This window comes from Typopeltis vanoorti, chromosome 13 (assembly GCF_054136105.1).
Source record: "Typopeltis vanoorti isolate ZY-2024b chromosome 13, IOZ_Tvanoo_1.0, whole genome shotgun sequence".
Taxonomy (NCBI): domain Eukaryota; kingdom Metazoa; phylum Arthropoda; class Arachnida; order Uropygi; family Thelyphonidae; genus Typopeltis; species Typopeltis vanoorti.
This window is the reverse complement of record NC_143561.1, coordinates 43,418,470-43,443,434: the sequence shown is the minus strand read 5'-3', so window position 1 is coordinate 43,443,434 and position 24,965 is coordinate 43,418,470. Positions and strand designations below refer to the sequence as shown.

Here is a 24,965-nt window from a genome sequence, read left to right as displayed (position 1 = left end):
AGGAACTTTCCCGAGAAAGGTTTTCGATTTTACCTGTAGAAGTGAACGACACATGATTCCAGGAAAGCAAATGATCTAAACTCCACAGTATGATGATTCTACAAAGGAAACGCAAGGTGGCGCAACACTCCAGCTTAAAATCTTATTGATATATCTAATTTATAAAAAAGGCTGACTCATATGCCTCTTACAGGCAGTCAATAAAAGTATCATTGCCACGAATTATCGATATAAATCCTCTACACTTTCATTTAAAACAATGGGAAAAACGTTTAGATTTTGCCAAGGTATTTGACAGAATTCCGCACAGCAGGTTAATTATATAAAAGCTATTTGATACGTATCAAAGGTGATGTATGGAGGAGCTGAATCTAAGGGAATAGGAATGACTATATAGTGGGGTACCTATTCTTGGACCACTCTCCTGTTTAACTTGTTCATGTATGGCATTGGAGATTTAGGGAAACATTCAATTATATGTGATGATGAAAAATTGGGTCGTTTATAAAGGATATTTCTGACAGAGAATTCTTGCTGACTGACACGAACAGGCTAATTCCATAGGCAAATGTTAATAAGTGTGAAGTGTTAACGTTGCTAAGTGCAAGGTTATGCATTTTGGAATGAAGATATTGAATTTAAGATAGCATTGGGAATTTCCTGATTCTTGAGTTGGAGACCTAGGGGTTGGGACAGTGAGTTAAACTTTGGTGACAACATTGACCAAAGTGATTAAGATATCAAGTGGGATAGCTGCAATGTTGAAAATAACACTAACTTGTAGGAATAATGAAGTTACTTTCCTACTTGACGAAGACCACATCTTGACTACTATACTCAGATATAGTCACCTGGATTCTGTGGCGATAAGGAAACGGTCAAAAAGGTCTAGCAGTAATTAACCAAAATCTGGTTTGTGGAACTTGACACAAGCCAGACAGATATGATTTAGGAGTGTAGCACCTTCTTTATACGAACTCTGAAGGAGTGTGGTGTTCAAAAGATTGAGAAACATCAAGCAGGAGAAGAGATACAATAGATGCATGCAAGCTTGTAAGTGGTTCTTACACTATAGACATAGAAGAAATTTTGCAGCTCATGGCAGGTGTGTATATGTGGAGGGGGGGGGGGGGACGCCTGTGGTCATCTTTGGAAACTAAGTAAGGATGAGGCCAGGAAGCATGTATGGTTCAGGTTCTTTTCATGGCGCGTGAGTGAACTGAATATAAGCTGCCAGAGGACATTGTAAACACGTCTTGGTGAATGTTTTCAAGGAGAGGTATAACAGGCGCCAAGGAACTATACCTTCCAGGACCCCACCTCGATGATCACTGACTGGAGATACCTATATGTAATAGCAATAATAGTATACTAATTTAAAATTTAATCACTGTTGTGATTAAATTTAAAAAAAAAATGATTTCAGGGATATTTCTGTGTTTTAGGTGGTATCGTTGTTTTCAAAAGTTAAATCGGTGGTAAATAAAGTGAAACATGCGCACAACGTGTGGATAAAATTTGTAAAATGATCTGTAATACTTCATTTATATTATGTATAGATATTTAGTTGTTTTAGATATTTTACTTAAGATATCCACTGCAAATGAATAGTGCCAAAATGGAAGCATCAAATTATAGGCCGGCAAGGGAATAGGCGTAGCTCCTTTTGCTCTTTTTGAAGACAGGAAGGATAACCAGTCTCTGAACTTAAAGCCGCCTTCACGGATTCAATGAATCAAAGCTTTCCGAGAGAGAGAGAGAGAGAGAGAGAGAGAGCAGACAATTGCTGCTATAAGGGACATTCTCCAATCTAAATTACATCGTTGTTAATTTTTTTTCCAAGCTTCAAAAAAAAAAAAAGAGTTATTTTTTTACATAGTACTTTTGCATATCTATTTTAATACTACTACAAATAATAAAAATATTAAATATACCATAAAAGCTAATTAAATAATTTATAACAATAAAGTAATTTAAATCGCAACAAACTAGTAATTTCAAGTTCTGCTTTCTTTGTTACTATTCCTGCGATATTTTCCGGAAAACAACAACAACAACAAAAACAGTTGCAATTTTATACATCTGTGTACATAGTGTTTGTGTTTCTCGATACGTAATTAAAACAGTACCCTTTAACAATTTTACTTATTTCCGATTTCTTTCATTTTAGAGTATACGAGCGATACTCGTATAGGAGTGAGTCCTGTCATGTCAACCAAGTATTTTTTTAGATTCTTATCGAAAAGCATTATTTCATTTTCTTGACTCCTGCATTGATATCAGATTTAAAACACTTTTTTTCTTTTAGTTTCTGTTTGTAATTAAATCCAACGATTTCCAGTAATTCTCTAAAGAGATTGTGGGTCAAAATAGCAAGCATGGATTTGGGTATGACAAATTATTCGATCCCTGACATTGGACGCCCACCACTTTTAAATCAGTCATAAATTCCTCTTCGCTGTGTTCAACACTGAAACTGGACACTTCTAGGTTCAGATTTCATTAAAAAAAAACAAAAAAAAAACATAAATTATCAAGTTCTAGAAGTCAGACAGATGAAAGCAAATGGAGAAGGTAAGGATTGGGGTGGGTGTGGGGGGGAAATAAACTTGGCGTTGACCACCAAAATATGACAGTGTTGGTTTGGAAAGCCAGCTGGTCACCACATGGAGAGGCGATTTTTGCACGCCGAAGTCGTCCTCTCCCTTTCGGTAGCAATAACGAGAGCAGCTGGTCAGGGTCGGTAGCCTTGTTAACTGGAATGCTAAAAGTGGCACAATATCCTGACACCTGACCGTTTAACGATACCCCGCGCATCAAGTTCCTCACTTTCTTACCTCCCACTAATAATGACAACACAAAGGAAATTCCGGTTTAAATAACCCGAGAAGTTATGTTCAAACAAATTAAGTTGGAAAGCTTCCGGCTTACTGTATGTAACTCCCAAAAGTACTCGAGCAATTTGGACTGCAAAGAGTCAATATGTACGAGCAGAACTGCATCGGACGACAATAAATGTACTAAACAACCGACAGAAGCAGCAATCAAATAGAATTATCGTTTGTCGTAATGACAAATATTAAAAATGAGCAAATTTTCTTTTCCAAGAACAATACTTGACCGAATACAAATATTAACAGTTAAAACTAAAATTATCTTTCTAAATTTAACACCATTAAGATACAAATAACTTTTTTTCAAGTTTTCTCACCTTTTTAAATGATTAAAATATTGCTAATAACATTTTCTATGAACACCCAATGAAAATTATATCTAGTATATTAAAATATGTGATATAAAACTGAAAACGATTCGTATTTCAGGGGATAAAAAAATGAAAGGAAAGTGCTTCCTCGCCCTGCACTTGTCTAGTTCTAGTTTGGTGGAAATAGCGTTTTCTCAAAAGAAATAGACTCAGAAGTTAAGTTATAACTCAATTTAACCTAGTAAAGAAGGTTTAACACGTCCATTGCCAATCAGGCGATATCGCGTGTTGCGAGTTCTCACCAAACGGCCGAACACGCGTTATCGCGTGGACGTCGCTAACTAAATAAAAAAATAAAATAAATTTGGCCACCACACGAAATTCCAATTTTCAGCTTGGCAACGAACGTGTTAAAAATCTATAACACATTAGGAATGAAAGTGGATTAAGAATTACGTAATCCAGAAACTACTCTAGAATCCAAGTATCGAAATTAAACTAAACTTAGTCTTCTAACTCTAGTTCTGGGACAGAATTGCACTTCTCTCGATTGACATCTGTAATACAGAGGTCCTGTGTTCTATATTTAAACAACGAACGTCAAATTAATTAATTCGAAAAAATAATTTACGTAGATAAGATTTAATTTAATTCTTAATTTACATAGATAGGAAGATAAGAGAGTAGATTTACTTCCAGTAAATCGTTGTTTTAATATAAGGACTTGTTCTAAGCTTTTTCATATCAATCGACAATATTCTCATATACCATATTTTTCAGATTCTTCATGCATCGTAAGTGATCATAATTGAAAATATTTTTCTCTAAATCTTCGTTGAAATTATGCAGATTTATCTATGCTGTACGATATTCTCTTTCGCACTGCCATTATGTCCTATCATTAACAAGAATATTATACGATACAAGTGACGTAAAAATCATCTTTGAAAACTCCAAAACGGTTGAGGAGGGAGAGGGAGAGAGAGGGGGGGGGGAATAATAAGAGAGCAGGAGGTCTGCAAGATAACACATTTTTTGGGGAGAGATAATTCAAAATTTCTCAAGACGGATGCTAAGATATTACGTTGCGATTCTGCATGCCAGCTTCCTCAAAGTAGGATAATAGGCTTTAACTTCGAAACTACATTTTTTTCTGGATAAGACTCCAAGAGGGGAAAGGTTGGCTTATTTGCAAATTTACTAATCCTGCTATATCTTTCCCGGAGAAAAATCTGCACAATGACATTACTGCATTGTATACACTATACAGAATCATTGTGTGCTATTGTATTGCTTAGATGTTGCGCTGATGATGACGGATTTCTTTTCCGAAAGATACAAGACAAGAATGCATTTAAATTACTCATCTGTTATTAATTTATTCTAATTACTTTAATTATACTTCGAATATTTCCCAGAGCCAAACTACCATCATCAGGAAACCATGTCAAAGAACGTAAACATTGTTGACACCACTCGGGACTCGCAGACCACTCTCTGAACACACGAAGCTAATACAAATACAACGGACTATTCCGGGAATCTGCCACGGCTTTAAAAAACTATCTAAATCTCAAAAAATTGGATGCTGCCTGAAATACAAGAAACATTCATTCTCCGATCACGAGTCGAATGGCTAAGAACACAAAATGTAATTCATTATGTGGCCCTGTTTAGGACTTGAGGTATAACTTTGTTTGCTCTCTCACCAATGAAGTGCTTGACTTTGTCGAAATTTTGGAAATATAATTAAAATAATTAATCGATATAATTTGGTATGATGAATCCTAGCAAAAGGGTATGCATTGAAATGGCAGTAATGAAGAAACTGGCAAAAATAATGATTTATTGACTTTTGGAAGGATAATCATTTGCACACTTATTTCAGAAAACGGGGGGGGGAGACAAAAAAAAGTCAAAAATCAAACGTATCCATATAGCAATGAAAATATTAATGTTAGATTTCCTTTCTTCTGTTGACAACTGAAAACCCTCTTTTACTGCAACCTCAAACATCTCTACTTGAATTAGAAATGTATGTCGAATCGCACTTATGTTCTAGGTTTCTATATGGATGGATACGCATTGGAAAAACACTATGTAAAATTCGAAAACATATCTTAGGATTTTTAAAGAAAATTCTAAACTCCTCATTGATGGACACAGTCCATCTCATAGTCGACGACTGTGTCCATCACTAGACGACTTTTTCCATCTCTAAAACGAAGTCCAGGTTTTAGTCTTATTGAGAACCAGACAGAGTTTGAAATAAGACAGCTAGTTAGTTTAATTCCAAGTGGAATTTCTAGCACCTGTAATTCAGTTTCGGCGGGAATTGGATTATAGTGCTTACTATATACCACCTTTAGTCTCAACACTCCAGAGTTCTGTTCGAGATGTCCCCCGTGCATTGTTATTATTCAGATTTCTCCATTACTACTTCAGTCATCAGATAAATCAGTCGTTACAGTCCCACGGAACATCTGTAGTTCATTCGATATCGATGATACCCCTTGGTAGGAAAGACCCGGGTTCGAATTTCATCTAGGATGCAAAAAAACTTTTTATGGAATTTTCGACTGGACGTGAATCCACCAGTATCTCACTCACAAAATGAATTTTGTGGGTACTTACATTCGTAAGTATTCACGGTAGGCAGAAAACGAATGTTACACGCAAGTGTGGCACAGCCCCTGGCATATTCGAGATCTGAAGTGGCTTGATAAAGTCCCATGTTCGGTTCTCTTAGAACCAGATTATCTAACTTTTCAATCTTTAGTGGGTGAATTAATTAATTCACTGGTTGATGAAAGACAAGAATCTAATTCAGAATGATGAGACTCATTTATCAGTTTAACGGATTCCATTTGTTAAAACAGTAATTTAAATCGGTTTTCATGTCAAGATTATGGTTTTTTTTTTATGGAATTTATAGAAAGCAAATGTCTTTCCGCTTGAAAAAAAAAATTTATGCTACCCAAGTTTTTCTTCTTTTTCAAGCTGAAGAAAGAAGAAAAACTTTTGTAGGTTTCATTCCACTTGGAAAGTTTCTTTCACCTTTTAGAACAACTTTTCTCTAGTTCTTTTCAGTGTGTCCTTGAGTTAGTAGATCCTTGCACAAACAGGTAAGGATTTTCTCCAGTAAAGAGGGGGGGGGGGAATCCACTTTGCCAGTTCCTTTTAACAAAGCATATTCCACATGAGTGGAGTCCTAAATATGTGATACTTTTGCTAGACGAATTCATTGACATGTCGGTTTAGCACAACCTTCATCCGGTTCGGTTATGGGTATTATGAGGTAACTAAACCAAAATTTCACCTCTCTAAACTAGGCGGCTGCATACTCGACTAGAGTGCTTGCTAAAAATCGGTAATTATGATTTCGTATACTAATCGATAGTTCACTTACAGAAAAAAAAACAAGAACTACTGAAGGTATTTTTGGTTTCTATACGGTCGCTGAAGAGAATTGGAAACAGGGATATCAGGGCATTGGTTGGTAGCCCCTGGTTCGTTGCTAGTTGATTGTCAGGAAGGGCTGGTCCTGGTGTGGCCTTCGAATCTGTTATCAACACTTCTTCCTTTTGCGGATTCCTATTTATAGTTCCTTATTCCGCTTCCCAAACTATAATCCTGTATGAGGTTCTAGATATTTATTTGCTCCTAATTCAGATCTTACCTTAGGCAACCCCTTGCGAGATCAGTTCTCTCATCCCCTTAGACCACTCGTAATCAGTAACCTGCATTAAGGCTATTTTTATGTCTTATGACTGACGTGTGTTTTCTCACGCCGGTTTGTGTGAATATGGAGAGAAGACGCAAGCTGCCGATAAGGGAAGGAAAACCCTGTTGAATCATACGATATTGGCTAATTCACTCCCCCCCCCCCTTTTGAAGAAGCCCTTTTATTTCAGAGTAATGTTCCTTGCGTCAGGGATGTGATGTGAATCGAACACAGGACCGAACAAGTCTTTATCTTCACAAAGATAATTTCAACGATTTTTCAATAAGCAAAACAATACAATATATCTCAGTACGATAATGAAATTAAAATGATTTTACTTCTTGTGCTGCTAAATTTTCACAGTTTTCAAATGAATAAAAAAAAATGTAGACATTAATTTTAATCCGTCGACTTTTGAATTTAAATTACTTAATGAATAGAAAGATTCAACAATATTTCGTCATCCTAACACCGCTGGAAATTAAATAAAAAAAAAAAAAGTTAGCCTTCACTTACACGTGGTCCCCTATGCAGTATGAAAACTCATATTTCAGTTGGATAAGTGGGGATCCGGATTAGATAATTTTTATTCGCTGCAGTTACGCTATTTCCTGTCTGGGTTGCAATACACGTGGTGTTATCTTTCACCTCGCTTTACTGGTATGGTTCCTCTTCCTTATATTTTCTGAACACCGGAAGGCCACCAGCACTATCCCCTGCAGTGACCCACAGTGGTACTAAACTGTCTGCATCAGAAATAAATAACATAAGACCCCCAGCCGACTAATACAGAGTGTCCCAAAATGATTTAGTACTTTCCAAGCTTGATTTCATGTAGAGAATATTTAGATAGACACCAACAGTTAAGAAATAAATAAATAATAAATAAAACGACCTTTATTTTTAGTATGTAAACTCATCATCATAATAAGAACCGCTATTTATTTCTGTCTATAGCGCTTTGATTCAGGTGCATTATATTTCGAAACTATTTTAAATAATGGAACTTAGACCAGCAGAATGTCCAGATGGAGATAGGTTTCGAAGATTCTAATATAATCGTCGATTATTATATAAAAATTATAATTATAAATTAAATAATTAAAACAAACACTCAAAATAATAATTATTTCGATTTAAATTTCAGTTTAATTTTATAACGTACAGAAAAAAACACCATTACAGGTTCGATTCCAGTAAACAAAGCAACGAAACTTTTTTCCTATTTTTTTTTTTCAGCCGATTAGAGTTAGACGATCTCTGTTGCAAGTAGGGTTTTTTTTTTTTTAATCCTGTAAGAAATTCGGTTATTTTTAATCGACCCTTAGAAAACACGAATGCATACAAATAAATACTAGTTAGGACTGGGAAACATTGCCCCACCTAGCAAGTTACGGGAAATACGAAATTATTTTACAGTAATGAACAAATGACAATGATTTAGGGCTCCATACCAAGTTTGAGATTCTTAAATATTATTCTTTCACTTTATATAAATAAAGCGAAGGAAGAATAATTACACGAACATATATAAACAACCTGAGTTGAGTTATTTATAATTAACTTGACTGCCTTGACCCTTAGCTGCCTCTTGACCTTAGCGAAAGTCAAGAGGAAAGTATATTATGTCTTTCAGTTACGTGTTGTCTATTTTGTTTTTATAAGAACCTTTCAGGGGCTAATGCTCGTCTTTAAATTCACGCTTGCTCTTGTTGTCATTCAGGGAGTGAGAGGTGTGATTGAAATCTGATTATCGGAATAATGAATTATTGACCATTTAAAACTATATATTTAGAAATTTCTGTACATTTAATCATACAAATACAACATTTATTTTACAAATGATATTCTATCTTTTTCAATTTAGCTACTTGAATACAAATTCTACCCTACGGTTCTTCTTTATGAACTGGTCAATAACATCGTCATAAAAAGTTGGTTGTAACTTAATTTCCCAAACAACACGCACACTTGTAAAGGCTGGCTGAAGCTCACTGGCTAGAGCTACATTGACTGCGTATGGCCTGTGTTTAAGCAACAGAGTGAGACGACGTGAAATGGCTATGCGCGCGCGCATGAAATCACAGTGCTGCAGCGAGGCCTTCTAAGCTCCTACAACCGAGCAAGCCAAGGTAGCTTTGACTAGACGAGCAAGCATCGGCCTTCGATGCACAATGCAAAGCTCAATTATTGCCGCGCAAGCTTGAGACATCTTCTGTCTACAAAAATAAAAGTCTAAATAGAATGCTTATAAATGCATGCCTTTATTAAGAAATAAATATTACGGTACTTCTTTCTCAATTAATGAGCTTGCGCAGCAAGCATGGAGAATTCGCCCCTGGAACCTTTTCACCTTCAGTTGAATAATATAAAAATGTTCCTTGCGTCCTTGAGACAATTCGGTCGCAGGTTTTTTCCAACCTACGGACAAATGGACGATTATGTTTTTAAGATTACACAAAGTAGATGTGTGTATATAAAGGGAATGCTTTTAATATCCGGAAATTATTAACCTCTTGGTTTCGAGCATTTGGACCCCCCCCCCTTTCCATAACTTTCACTGACTTTCGAAAGTTATGCTGTACTTTATATGGATAATATTTTGGACAACTCTTGGGTGTCTCTGCTTTGGTAACTCCAGGGAGCAGCATCATAATGCCAAATTTTATAAACTTAACATAAACTTAATTTTGTTTTTGTAAAAAAAATCTGATCCAAATTACAAAAACAAAATTAACTTTATTCTTGAAGGCAAAGCAATTTAATGCACTTCGATATCATTGAAAAGTCATTTTCTGGATTCCCCCCCCCCCTCAGAAACATGAAGTTGTAGGAGATGGGTATTGGGAAAATGTTTTTACCAAGAAGTAATCTTCGATGAACAAGCAATATACCAGGGCAAGAGGAGACTTGACATGTTGGTTGACTAGAATTGCGATTCAAAAAGTGAAATACAAGAGTAGCTCATCCGTTACTCAATTTTGGATGAGTGTGCGCAATATCTACCTTCATGGTGTGGTTAAGTATTTCTTAAATTAATCCAAATCTTACAATTCACTCAAAACTGATCGATGATTTTGAAAGTCATTTTCAAAATCAACCTTAAAAATCTATAAAGACCTGCCTATTTGTGTACGCGCGACTAAACAACTTTTTTTTTAATCCGGTATTATTGCAGCTAACAAGGATTTACTTTCTTGTCCACGTCAAAAAGAGACAGTATAAATAAATAGCCATGCTTTTTATTTTAGCCAGTTTGCCCTTTCTGACGATGAAAAATCGGAGTTTTCCGACGAAAAATCCTGCCATCCTAATAAGTCCAGCTAACGCAACTTCACTGGAGTGCCCTTATGAAGGTTCTTCTTCCCAGATAGGATATGAACACCTAAGAGAAATCATCGTTAACAACTGAGCTAGGAAGGTTCATTCTTTTGGATATTAAAAATAATTCCAAGTTTCTATCTGATCTTTTCGTTTGAAAAACGATTCTGCTAGCGATGAAATTCCTTAAGACTTTAATGATTGAAGTATTAATCATTAATATTCAATGATTAATATCTTCGTTTTTGATATGCTTCGGTTCAGCCATCGATGCCATCCGCTCACTGTAATTTTGTCCCCTAAACCCCAGTAATTGTGATCTCTAGTCTTTACAGTAACTGTTCTAACTCAACGCTCAGATTATTATTAAAATAGGTCTAAACATTGCATATAGTATATGTTAGTTTGTCTTTTGGCTGAATTCTCTCTTGTTCCGTATAGTTTATTTATCTAATTCTTCTTCTTTATAATAATCTTATTTTATTATCTATTTCTCAACTTGATTTTCTTTCTACACTGCAAATTGTTCCAAACAGATGATTTCTCTTTTTCTTGCCTATTTTTTTTTTCAGGTTTTCACATTTTATCTCGGATTTCTAGTTTTTGTTACTTTTTGTTCTTAATAATTTTCCAGCTAAATTTATTTGGAGGATAAACTAATCTGCCTAGAATAAAGAACTGAAGTTATGTCCACTATTCTGATTTAATTTGCGACCTATACAGAACATAAATGATAGTGTAAATGGCATAAAGCTCTACTCATTGATTTAACACCAAACCATCTTTCTGTACATTCTTCGCTAATAATCTGTAAGTGAAGTGTGGACGATATACTTCATTACTTCTACATAACATTCCAGTTATAACATATATATATTTTTTCTTTTTTCTTGAGCAAGCTGAACTGTGCATTGTGACCTTCATACAACTTTTCTACTCCTGATCTGAGCATTTTTGACAGAACCTCCTACAATCCTTTCACATTTTGGATTTTCTAATGATAATGGTTTATTATTGAAATATATTTTTGATTGCATTCCTCCTAGATACTCTATTCACTAGTTACCCATACATTCCTAAATATTATCTGTAATATGATCTTTATCTTAATTGCTCCTTTTATTTTTATATTCAATGATTAATTTGTGGCTCTTTCCTCAATTTAAAGCTTCGAAAACATTTTGCAATATGTCTGATATTATCTATTTCTTTCCCATGACTTTTGTTTGGCGCCATAACTTTCTTACGTTTTTCTCTATACTCTATTCACTACGGGCACATATTGATTTGCTGTCCAGGAACTTTCTGTGTGAATTTTTCTGGTCGAGAATCGCTTATTTAACTTCGGTGTCCGCCAGAGAATTCTTATTCTATATGTCGTTGTAGACAACTTGACTACATACTTCCTTGACTGGGTTAATTCTTTCATCAGATTAATGCTTTCTTCATGTTTTGTGATTCAGCCTCTAAATTTTGGTTCTGTTTTCAAACTCTCTATCCTTTTTTTTCCCTTTTCAATATAATATTATCAATATTATTATTTTTATCATATTCAAACAAGATGATATCATTTGCATCGAATTCCTTTTAAACTCATTTATCCTTGACCATTCCGGAGAGCAGATATTACTGTTAACAATAATTCAGGAGTGGCGTAACTACAATTTTGGTTTCCTCCACAACAAGTTTTCAAGCGCTAAGACCTTGAAATTTTTTGTTTGTTCCTTTTTTCCGAGAGCCTTTGTCGAGCTACTTAAGCTTTCCTCCCCCCCCCCCACCATCCCACTACATAGCTGTGTTTTGCGATCAGTTATTGAGTTGTTGCCTTCATTTACATAAATTTTAAATGTATATATATTATTTTGGAGAATTGTGTTAGTAAGGACTAGTCCGTTGTAAGTATGCCAATTGTCTAATTTTTTTTTTTTTTTCCTTTTGACATTGTTTGTTGCTCTCCTCGAAATAGAATGCAAAGAACTTGCTAGCCACTTCTTTGTATTCCATAAATGCTATATGAAAAGTATTTTCCAGGCATATTCTTTTCAATTTTAGCTGCGCTCAATTCTCTCATATTTTCGGTAATCACGCAAAAAACTTATAACATTTGTATTGAATATTTCATAAGAGTGATTTCTATTAGCTACTCCATTAATTTCGATTGGAATTCTCTGTCTAGTATGTGAGTTATTATCGATTAAATGGTGGGTATTATAATTACTAAAAACTTTTAAATTATGACACTGAGCACGTCCAAGGCCATAGACGAAGCACGTGCTACAAAGCAATTGTGAGCATCCATCCAACCATTGCATCGATGGACACTCACGGCTAAATTAACGAACGTCATGCTTTACGCATTTCTTTATTAACTTTAAATCTTCTGGATGAAAAATGAGAATTATGAAATTATTGCAATGAACGCTTTTTTTTTTCTCTTTAAAGTTACCACTTTTACGTCACCGAGTCTCATTATCGGCTCCAACATAAAAACACTACTTCGGATTACTAGTCCATTACAGGCAAAACTTTGAAGTTTATGAAAAATGCCAAACGATTAGTGGCATTTTTGATTTTTAATTGATTTTAATCGGTAATAAGTTACCGATATTCGCGTGTATCCGTATTCGGGTATGTATGAAGTAAATGTCGAACTTATTACTATAATAAGTAATTATAGTATTATAAGTAACTTATTATTATTGTTAAGTTACCTCATACATGCTTATATAGGGATACACGCGAATATCGATCGTTATTAAATTGATGCTATATTAATATCCATTTCATAATATCTTTCGTATGCCAAACAGAAGGCTTTGAGCTCTGTACTTTATTATTATTATTATTATTATTATTCCTGATACCTCCAAGGAGTCCGAAGACTCATCGCGGGAGGACATCTTCAACTGTCTCTACATCTTACCTCTACTACGAATCAACGCCATCTACCGCCCACCTCCAACACTACCACAACTAGTAATTATATTTAGTTTTATATTAACTCTTCGAAATAACTAAACTATGATTAATTTCAGCTTGACAGATATCTAAAAATCAAAAAAATCCATATATACATATATGCGTATATAAATAAAATATTAACTTAACAATGGATTTCTTGTCTTGGAAAGTGCTCTACTGATTATTTAAAAAAATGTTATTATAAAAAACACAACATATTTCAATAACGCTTTCCATATAAAAATATTACGTTAGTGTCACTAATATCCACTAGATGGAGGCAGAGTACACCTTATTTACTAATATTCTAGAAATATTAACGTATTTGAATTGGTCTTTCTGATACACTTGTACAAAGATTAACAAGTCTAGTTTTTAACAATGCGGACATAAATTTCAGAAGATATTAATTCTCCATTGAGAATTTAAAAAATATATTAAAACAGAATAGTTTATATTAGCGTTTCATTTTCAAGAATGGAATGGAATTCGAAACCTTCAAAATGCGATGCAAAATACAACTTTGGATGCACTGTCATTTTCAGTCCGAAATATATGTTGCTAATTTTTAACAAATATTTATCGTGTTCAAAGTGTTTTTATAATCTAAATTGCATCATTACTTATTCTTGGAGAGGACTAAAAAGGCTTACAAATCGAAGGTTCTCAAGTTTGTTACGTTGATAGCGCGCGTGTGTGTATATTATCAAGGAAAGATTTTTTACAAATCATATTTTAATAGTGCTTATTTTTTGATAAATTGTTTAATATTTTCCCACCTCATTTTCACTACGAAATTATAGAAGACTGTATCTGGACTATAACAAACTGTATCTAGTATTTTTACACTACTTCCTGATGACATAATACATAAACCTAAGAATTAAATAACTTGAATGATGAGCTTTAATGTTCCAACCACTGATATACTCATGCAACCTATCATTTTTATTTATCATTGAGGCTAAAATGTTCTTTTATCGCGAATATGCGGTCAGAGTTACAAACTAGTATCCGAGAGATACCAAAAGGAAACCTGGAAGACCAGCCTTAAGGTGGGAAGACCCAATGATTAAGAAAGTTGGAAGAAAAGCCCAGGACAGGAATAGCTGGACTCTTTACGACCTGCAGTCATGAAGAAATCCTGACTGAAACCACAGGTCCATCAAGGTAATCAAGGTAAAAAACTACTAAAAATAAATCCACTAACACTTTGTATTTCCTAAAGAATAGACGAGGCCATTTATCCCCCCCCCCCAATAAAAGCCGTTATAGGTTCGATTCCATTATAGAGTCGATTTCCAAGAAAGGAGACTGGCTGCTGATCTGTTTTTGCCAAGGCTTTAGCCTTTATTAAGGCTAAAGGAATGTCACTTCCTACCTTTGGGAAATAAAAGGTATTAGAGGATTTATTTTTTATAAATTATTTTAAGTATTTTATTCAAATACACAAAAGGAGTATACACGATATTTTATTAATATTCCGAGTGTGATGTTGAAAATTAGTTATTTTTCAGAGTATTTGAATTACCAAATGGCAGCTAAGCGTATAAAATCCTATCGACCTGTATTATTTTGGCAGATACTAAACTGATATACTTATCTTTGCAATCCGACGTATTAACATTTCCACATTCCCTTCTTATTTACAATTTGTAGTTTTTCTTTTGTTATTATGTATTTAAAACGTGTCCTGAGTCTTGGCAAGACTCAGAGCATGTTTTGTAAAATAGGAGAGAGATCTATGCCACTTGCTGAAGATCCTAATACCAGAGAAAAACTATTTGCTCATAATTCTGAGTAGAGCTGTTATACTAGTATATGCAGAAAATAATTGTTCATAAAATTCTGACATAAGTCAAAATTACTGACATTAGAAAAGCCATGTAACACTTTTAAGTGAAACTATTATTAATATGTTCATGACTATTGTTTATTAATAGGTTGAAAGCATATTCTAATATGCTCACATAAAATTCAAGCAGCATTTTAAACACTTTGAAGAACCAGTGATTCATATGATCAAAATAAACATCAAGAGTTTGTTAAAAACAACTATGTTTACATTCAGTCATGTAAAAATAAAATCATCATCTAAAGGCATTTATTTCACAAGGAAAAAAGGTAAAACTCTTTCGGTCATAACTTTGCTGGAGATCGGTAGAAAATCAGGTTACTCTGTCATTATTCTCTCAGCTACGAATGATACTGAAAACTGGGATACGAATATGGAAGACATATCTACCATATCGTATTCCTAAATTATTTTATTATTGTTTGAAACAGCGTGCTCTACAATAAACACATAAATACTGATCATTTTCTTTAAATAGCATATCAATGTAGTGTTTACAGCTTGCAATCTAGGAGTCCAGTACCTACTCCCATACATCACTTACTGTTCGATTCTTTCATCCAAAAAAAAGCCACTGAAGTGAAAATATCGCTTCTTCAATATGGGTTTGATGGCTTTTACATATTTAAGCTTGAAATATTAATAATCTTAACTGTCCTTTTTCTGAACATGCAAAAGTGTTCAGAAAAAGGCAGAAACAGAACTTCCAGGGAAAAAAAAAATAAAAAGACAGAATTATAACTTCAAAAAAGATGCATAATCATAGAACTTTTAGATAAAGATCCATAATATATCCATAAATCATGGAAAACGTGACGATTAATGTTTGCATTTATACTGAAATGTGGCGGCTCAGTTGGAATGTATCAATAACATCCATTTCCCTATCATCAGTAAGTTTAATCAATAGAAGAAAATAGTTTAATCGATAGAAGAAAATGTTGGGATTATGTATCCCCAAAAGCAATGACGGCTATGAGACCAGTCTATTATGTTTATTAATTGCGTGTGTTATCTGGCCAATTTGTTTGTTTAGCTGATTAAAAGCATTATCATTTCCATATTGAAATCAGCTAATTCACCTTCGCAAAATTGTTATACATCTCTGCCAAAGCACAGAATAGGATGGAACCGGCTTGATAAAACGCACTCGTGGTAGACTTGCTTCTGATTCCAAAATTAGTATGATAGTTAACATAATCTATAAGCTTCGTGATGTGATTTAGGAGCTTAGCGCTGAGAGAAAGTATATGGTTGATATATGCATGTGATCCCATGAGAAATAACTTTCATTGCAATCCGTTAACTTAAATTTTAGGATTCACGAAACCTTTTTTTTTTTTTTTTTCTGTAAGAAAAATATTTTTAAACAAACTCAAATCAACCTTACTTTAAATCATTCTTATCCTTATTCCATTAATTAGCAAAAAGACAGACAGACAGACTCCAGTCGGAGATGCCAGTAATCCAAAAAGGTATTATGGAAAGAATAGTACATGGAAGACCTCTCAACCTATTGCAAGCCATCCATTTTGGATGTTTCGTTGCATATTGTTGAGGAAGAAATTTCTGAAGTACTTAGCATCATATAAAGTGATCAGTATTTCAAAAACTGTTACAGCAAAATACTATGGAACAGGAACTGCCTTACGTCAGCTTGTGAGCAGGATCCACCTCTCATGAAATCCTATTAGTCAGCTGAAAGATTATTTTGGATAACTACTGCTTTTTTTTTCTCGTTTATAATTTTTTAAAAAAAATTCAAAACTTGTTGCTTATTAGTGATTGTTTTTTAAATGTGTATTATAAGAAATACGTTTCGCCCAATAAATTTCTTTATTAAGGGAAAAATGTTTTAAACTACTGTACTTCATAAAACGTTTAATTCTCTTTCTGACCAATCGCAATATTCTCGCTTTTACATTTTGAAATCTTGTAATTTTGCACTAGACCCCCAATCACCTAAATGAAAGAAAGTAGCACCAGTATACATAAATTTGCAATCGTTTCATTTTATATAAATGAAAAAAAAAAAAAAGCTAATAAATAAATAACATGGATTTAAAGGGACAGATTTACATTTTATTATATTTGTAGATGCTAAAAATAATAAATTATTGTGTTCGAGATCGCTCGAGAATGTATATAATATATCGTGATAGTTAAAAATTAGAGAAAAAGTTAACTTTTTCCATGAAGCTTTATCATGTTTGGAAGCAAATCAATGTCTCTTTCTGTTCTTGTAATTTTTGCTGCCCCTTGTTTCACTTAATTTTGTTTGTTTTATTATTTTAAGGTATACAAAAAATTGGTTATCATTTGTGTACACACAATTCTGGCCAGCAATAATAAAAAAAAAGTTGAAAAAAAAAACTGTAAACAGAAATAACAAAAAAAAAAAAAAAAAGAAAGAAAGAAAGAAAGAAAAGAAAATCGGGAGATATTTCGGGAGAAAATCGGCTGTTGCTGTTACCCCCAGGGGCGCTGAGATTCGAGAGTTTTGAGTTCGCTCTCTTGAGGTTTTTGCCTTAAGGGAGCAATTTTTTTTTTTTTTAAGCGCCTCCGTAGCGCAATTGGAAGAACGACGGTACATTGCGCCCTTCGATTGGAATAGGCCTAATTTCGATTCTCGTCGCGACGGGAGGAATCTTTATCTGGACGATTTCAATCGATGGTGAGTTAGCCGATCTCATACGGAGGTAGCAGGGTTTTTTCTCCCGGAAACTCGGGTTTTTCATCCCGCATACATACAAATCGGCCCTTCAGAACACACGCAATTTACAGACAAAAATTACTAGTTGTGGTGGTGTTGGAGGTGGGCGGTAGATGGCGTTGATTCGTAGTAGAGGTAAGGTGTAGAGACAGTTGAAGATGTCCTCCCCCGATGAGTCTTCGGACTCCTTGGAGGTATCAGGAATAATAATAATATTTTATTTACGCATTCTGCTCTTGTAAATATTTTCACTGTATAACAGGGCGGTGTCCTACCAAACGTAAAAGCGAAATTAATTCATAAGTAAATTTAAAAAAAAAACAGCTTCTTTTCAATTCTTCTGTTTTTTCCCCCTTTAAGCCTATTAATTTTCGAGATTTAAAAAAAAAGTTACATGTATTTAAAAAAAAAAAAAAAATATATATATATATATATATACCACTACATATAACAAAAACGGTATTTTACCAAAATGCTGTTCTTGGTTATATGCAATGTTATTAAGCAGCTTGTTATATGCACAGCGTTTGACGAACTGTTTATATACGACTTATTGGTTCAATGGTTTAAAAACAAATTCTCTTGTAAAGAAAAGCATTAATATATAAGAAATGTTGTGTGAAAAAGCATTCTGATGTGCCTCAAGGAAAAAATAATTTTAATTGTTGCCAAGAAATTATATTCTTGTTTAATCCTTTATCTATCTTGTATTATGCAGGAAGCTTATAATCAATAATCATACTTAACAAACACAAAATCAGAAAGATTAAATTTTTAAAACAACTCTGGTATTGATTACGAGATGGCGCTGTAACTGAAAAATGAAGTTGCATGTTTTTGGTAAATTGACGTGAGTAGTTGGTATATATTAGTAGAAGATATAAAATTAAGTGGTGACAGTGAGTTTCTAATATTTCTTTAAATTATTTAGTATCATTATTATTATTATTTAAATTCTTATTTATTCAGAATATATAAGCCACCTTTGGTTAATTATTGAAAGATGAGCCTGGAAAACTTCCCAGTTAATGTTTATCGAGCTGTTAGCATAGACACGTGTGATAACCAGACTTAAATAAGAAAGTATAAGAATAAACAGAATTATTTATACGATAACTACAAGTAAATGAACTGTTTTTCATTCGCAGAAAAGTAGATATTTGCCAACATGTGTGCACCAATCATGGAATAAAATACAAGTCATGTCGATGCACTGTGATGAAATAAAACATGCATTAGGGTTCGTCATGAAATTACAATAACTCTTCGTTTCAAATGGCATGAAATTAAACAGGATTCGGATATCTTGCAATACTTTGTTATATTATAAAAAATTTAAGTAAAAAAATTAAACTTTATTGTTTCACCTGAAAGTGAAAAGGTTGCAGGGATGGCTTGTGACTTTTGTAGCATATAAGACAACTTGAATATAAAGTAGTGAATTATTATTAATATCGAATAGGCAAAATATTGATTCATTTAACATTTTGAAAGAAAAAAGTATTACAGTATTATATGACACAAAGGAGCCTGGGCTTATCAGTTTAAGTTGAGATTTGGGAGGCTAAATCAAACAACTGAAACTGAGGATGTGAATTAGCACTTCAAAAACTAGGGTTTTTCATTTTGCAAAACAGACAAACTGGCCAGAAGAACTTCAGCCATAATTCCAAATAGCCCAATGTAAGGAATCCAAGAACCAGAGGACACTCCACACCACATAATCCACCCTCTTCACATATGCAACTGTGCACTGCCCATTAATAGTATATTTTTCTGTTAATTGTGTGTTCTCTGGCTGATTTGCCTGTATGTGGGATGAAAAAACTAAATTTCCAGGTGCAAGGATTGCTATCTCCATGTGAGATTGAATAACTTGCCTTCAAATCAAAATAGCACATATAAAGGTTCCTATTGTATTCATGAAAAGTGATAAAAACACAGTTTTTTTAAAAAAAACAATCAGATTTGAGGCGTTTTCAGATATGAACTGTATACTGAAATATACAAATATCATTAGAGAAAAAAATGAAAGTGTTTAAAAAAAAAAAATTTTGAAATTCAGTAGCAAAATTGCAAAAAAACATAGCTACTATCTTATCCAGAAAAATATGTAGTAAAATAATTCTGTAAGGATAGGAAAATCTGAACTCTTAGGTGGTGTCACAAAGTTAAAGTACTGAATAAGCCAGCAAGCACCCCGAGAGAATCCAGAAAAATGTAAGAAATCTAAGCTATATGTAAAAGATAGTGATATCTTTGAAATGGTTCAAGATTCAAATTACCAGTGTATACAGGAGATTTGAAATAGGAATGATCACTGTTTAGTTTTGATCAAAATAAAATAAATAAATTGAAAAGATATGTAAGCAAGTATTTTTTTTATTATTATTATTGTATAATAATAAAATGGAGCCTGAAGATTCATTACAGAAGACCCAAACTATCCACACAATCTATCATACCTCTCCTCAAACTCATTAATAAAGCACTCACAACTGACTCTGGCAACCCATTCCACTCATTCACAACTCTCCAAGCAAAAAATCTAGATTCATCATTACTAACCACACCTTTATTCAACTTCCAGGGATAACCTCTTGTTCTGGCCTCTCTAGCCAAGTGCTGAAACATTTCCCCTGTGTCAATCCTATAAAACCCTTTATGTAACTTAAACGTTTCTATCATATCCCCTCTTTTTTCTCTCACTGACCAACTTCTTTGATCCACACAATCCACAATCTATTCTCATAGGGAACAGACCACAATTTTGGTCACTCACCTCTGAATCTTCTTCACCACTTCTTCATCCCCCAAGAAACCCAGGAAATCAGACCTGAGCGCACTAATCCAGGTGTGAATGTATCAAGGCCTTATAAAGAGGAATAACAACTTCTTTATCTCTACTTGTTAATGTCATCTTATGAGCTACTTTAGCGACCTTAGCAATATGTCCTCTAAACTTTAACTCTCTGTCTACCACCATCCCTAAATTTCTAGCTTCATCTATTTCCTGAAGTACATTTCCATCAATGTGGTACCCAGCTTGTAATCTGTTTATCCCAAAATGCATAACTCTACATTTCTCCACATTAAACTGATGCCCATTATCTTTTCACCATACTGACAGCCTATTTAAATTGTTCTGCAATTTTTCCACATCATCAGCAAAAGCTGAATATTTCCTTTCAGGTTATTTCCTATATCATTTATGTATAAATTAAACAGTAGTGGTTCCAGCACTGAACCTTTGGCATACCACTAGTCACCTGTTTTCACCTTCATTCTGATTCTGCCCCTCCATATACCACTTTTTGATATCTATCCAGTAGCCTCCCTCTTACCCACATAGCCAGTGTCATATTTGTTCCAATTTGCATAATAGAGTTCTCTGTGGTATTTTGTCAAATGCCTTTGCAAAATTCAGCAGGATTATCATTTTAAAAAGAATCAAAGTTGAACAGATTTTAGAAGTGAAGCACAGACTCAAATATGCAATTGAATGATTCAGAAGAAGAAAAAAGTGAAAAAAACAAGAATCAAACCTTGGAATGATAGTGGCAAACTCTGAAGAAACATCGATTGATTCAAAAAGTTAAAAAGCAGTCCTGGAAAAGAAAAAATGTAGAAAGTTCTTAATTATGCAATCAGGATTACATTCTACTAATTAAGATAGAAAATGCCATCAGAAAGCTGAAAAGTGGAATGAGAGCTGGAGTAGATGATATTTGATCAGAAATGAAGATTATATTAAAGATTGTCAGTGGCTACAATTCATATAAATTGATATTCTATATAAAGGAAATAAAATTGAATGCAAGAGCTACAGATGAATTTTATTCTGAATGTTCCAGGTAAGATTTATATAAGTATATTTGAGAAGAGGAAGTTAAAAAAATATTTGAATTGTGCAACTTTCACTTTATGGCAAATAGTTCAGAAATCATAGGAATATAAGAAGAATCTATATTTACGTTTCTTAGATCTGGAAAAGGCACATGATAAGGTGCCAGACAGAGTACTACAATTATTATTATTATTACATAACACCTCCAGGGAGTCCAAAGACTCATCGAGGGAGGATACTCTACAACTCTTCTCTACCAATCACAACTATGTTCATCTTCTACACCAACGCCATCTACCGCCGACTACCACTAGTATTTTCACAGACAAACATCCATGCCTACAGTGGGATTCGAACCTGCAGCCTTTTGGCTAGAGAGCGGATACGCTAACCACTCGGTCAATTATATGGCATCAGTGGAACAATATAAAGAACAATATGGAGCCTAACAGAGTTAACAGTACAGGAAGAAGGTTTCATGCATAATCAAATAGATGACAAATGCATGTTATCTCCACTGTTATTCATCAACATTATGAAAGAATTATATGAAAGTAAAATATTCAATTTGGTTCTTTATGTAGATGGTGTTATACTCCTAATAAGTAAATCTAGTACAAGTCTCCAGGTTAACTAAATTGAATAACTGCTGCAACAAGTATGAAATGAAAAAAACAGCAATAAAAAGATAAACTATTGTTATTTCTTAGGCATCTCCATGGAAAAAAAAAATACTCATCATTGAAGACCCACTCTAGCAGTTATTCACACAATACCTATCATACCTTTCATTGAACTCATCCACTGACAAAATACTTCCAACCACTATGAATACTATGAATTCACAACCTGCCAAGCAAAAAATCTTGTTCTACACTCTTGCTAACCACACTTATATACAATTTCTAGGTGGGAAGGAATCCCTTGTTCTCTCCCTTCCTGCTATATATAAGAAAAACATCTTAAGTATCAATCATATAAAACCTCTTTAGTAACTTATATGTATCTATCTTTTGTCCTCTCTTTTCTTCCTATCAGCTAGTTTTTTGTAGCCCACAGACTTATCTATTCTCATAGGTAGCATTCCATAGATCTTGGTCACTCACCTCTGGATCCACTTCGTCTCCATGGAATCCAAGCAACCAGATCCGCATACAGTAACTGAGATGTGGGTGTGTGCTATTAAAGCCTTATAAAGGGAAATGATAACCTCTTTATCCCTGCATGTCCATGTATTCTTTAACAGCCATATATAATCCGATGTGCTGTTTTGACCACCTTTGCAATATGTCTTCTAAACTTCTACTCCCAGTCCGCAGTCATCCCCAGATCTCTTGCATCATCAGTTTCCTGCAGTTCAGTTCCATTGTAGTACAGTACACAGGTTGTTATCTCTTCATCCCAAATTGCATAGCCTTACACTTGGCCATGTTAAACTGGCTATTTAGCTTTGCCAATACTGACAGTATATTTACATTTACTATGAAACATATATGGTAACTACTTAACATCCTGTCACAGTTAAACTTCAAATTCACAGAATAAATTTATCTTCCTCCTTGTTTATCCTCCTCCACTGCTGTCTTTTGTAACAGTCTCCCATCTTATGTATTTCCAATGGAATACAATCCACAGCTCTTCAAACTAAATGTAAACATGTTCTTTCTAATCTATCCATGGTATTAACGTACTATAGGTTACTTAGGTTATTATCATTTATATATATATATATATCTATAAATATGAAAATGTTGAATAAATATGAAAAATTTTTGCGAGTCAGTTAGCAAACACTCTGTGGTACCTCTTATTCCAATGATATTTCTCTTTGTAGATTCCTGAATTTTGACAAACATATTCTTCTTTCCATTTTGTTTAGAACCACAAAAGTTATGTTATCTTTCCAGAAGCTGATAATTTTTTCTATTAGCCTTAATTTATCCAAAAGATTTACTATATGATTTGTGATGAAATCAGATGTTTCTCCAGATAAATTGATTAATTCAATACTAATATCTGGACTCTTTTTTTCTGGTAAATAGTAAAGAATTAAAATTTGTACTAATTTTATATCAGTATGATTGGAACTATCAACTAGCAGAGTGACGAATTAATTTGATTTCAATCAGTAATTACTTGTTCCATTGCCCACAGAGAAAGAACAAACATTCACAGTTTCACAATTATTCCTTGTGTTTTGGTTTGGGAACAAAAAAACCTTTTGTGGCATACAGTGTTTTATTATTATTATTATTTTATTTATTTTTATAATTGTGGTTGCATAATCTGTTGATCAAAAACTGTGATGCTGTATGATAACTGTGTTTGCTGTATGATAGGAAAATGTAGTTTCATTAACAGAGAACTATTTCCTCTTCAGTTCCCATACATTTTTGTCAGAATTTGCTTGAAATTTTGCTTGTTATGACTTGTATTTCTTATGTTGCAAAATACTAGAATGCCCTCCAAGTCAGAAAGAAAATTATGCATTACATGTGGCACATTGAACCATTTCAGTGTCATTATGTTCCTTTTTCAAGATTTCAAATTGGTAGAACATGTGATATTTTGTTAGACTACGAGTTAGCGAATGTGAAACAGACTGAAGGAATGAAAGTTAGCATAAATGAAAGCTAGTGAGACTGAGGGAGTAAAAAAACGCAAGAATAAAGAAATGAAAGTAAGTGATATGGAGGCAAAAGGAAGTATGAATGAAGAAATGGAAGTAAGGTGTGGCAGAATGAAAGGTAGTGAGACTACAGGAGCGACACAGAGTGAAATTGCCAGAATGCAAGATTTGAAGAAAGAGTTATTCAAAATGAAAAATGAAATGAGGAATATGCAGAGTGATATTAGATGTTTAGTGGACACAAATCAAAGAGGACAAAAGAATAGAACAAAATAAAAAAGAGAAAAGAGGTGATGAATAATTCAAGAATAGCAATGTATGGAGATTCCATTGTTAGAGGATTGGTTAATGAGAGTCTATAAGGTCTGCTATCCAGGAGGGAGAATGAGCAAGATAATTCATGCTGTAGATATGAGGAGGAAATGAGCAAGAGAATTAGTGGTGGTTGTGGGAACAAACAATTTAAGTGGGCATAAAGAGAATGTAAGGGTAGATATCAAGAGGTTATTGAAGGCAGTGAAAGATAACGGTATAGTGGAAAAGGTTGTCAGTGTGTTGCCGAAGTATGACAATTATTAGTTGAGATGGAAAGCCAGTATCATGAATGGTATGCTGGCAGAGCTGTGAGGAAAAGGGAGTGCAGCTTTGCCAGCAATGGGCAACAATGGGATGCAAAGCATACACGTGTGGAGATATAGGATGTGGAGAGA

The 24,965-nt window shown here is 33.9% G+C and overlaps 1 protein-coding gene and 1 long non-coding RNA gene across 3 annotated transcripts in view; one reads left to right on the top strand and one right to left on the bottom strand.

The window, feature by feature from the left end:
• The window catches only part of LOC150100096 (uncharacterized), a 384,171-nt gene that overhangs the window by 151,157 nt on the left and 208,049 nt on the right, over nucleotides 1–24,965 (bottom strand). The window lies entirely within an intron of this gene.
• The window catches only part of LOC150100097 (uncharacterized), a 142,459-nt gene continuing 136,112 nt past the window's right edge, over nucleotides 18,619–24,965 (top strand). The window contains exon 1 of the long non-coding RNA XR_016549255.1: nucleotides 18,619–18,678. This is a non-coding gene — a long non-coding RNA (uncharacterized LOC150100097). The remainder of the gene's footprint in view (nucleotides 18,679–24,965) is intronic.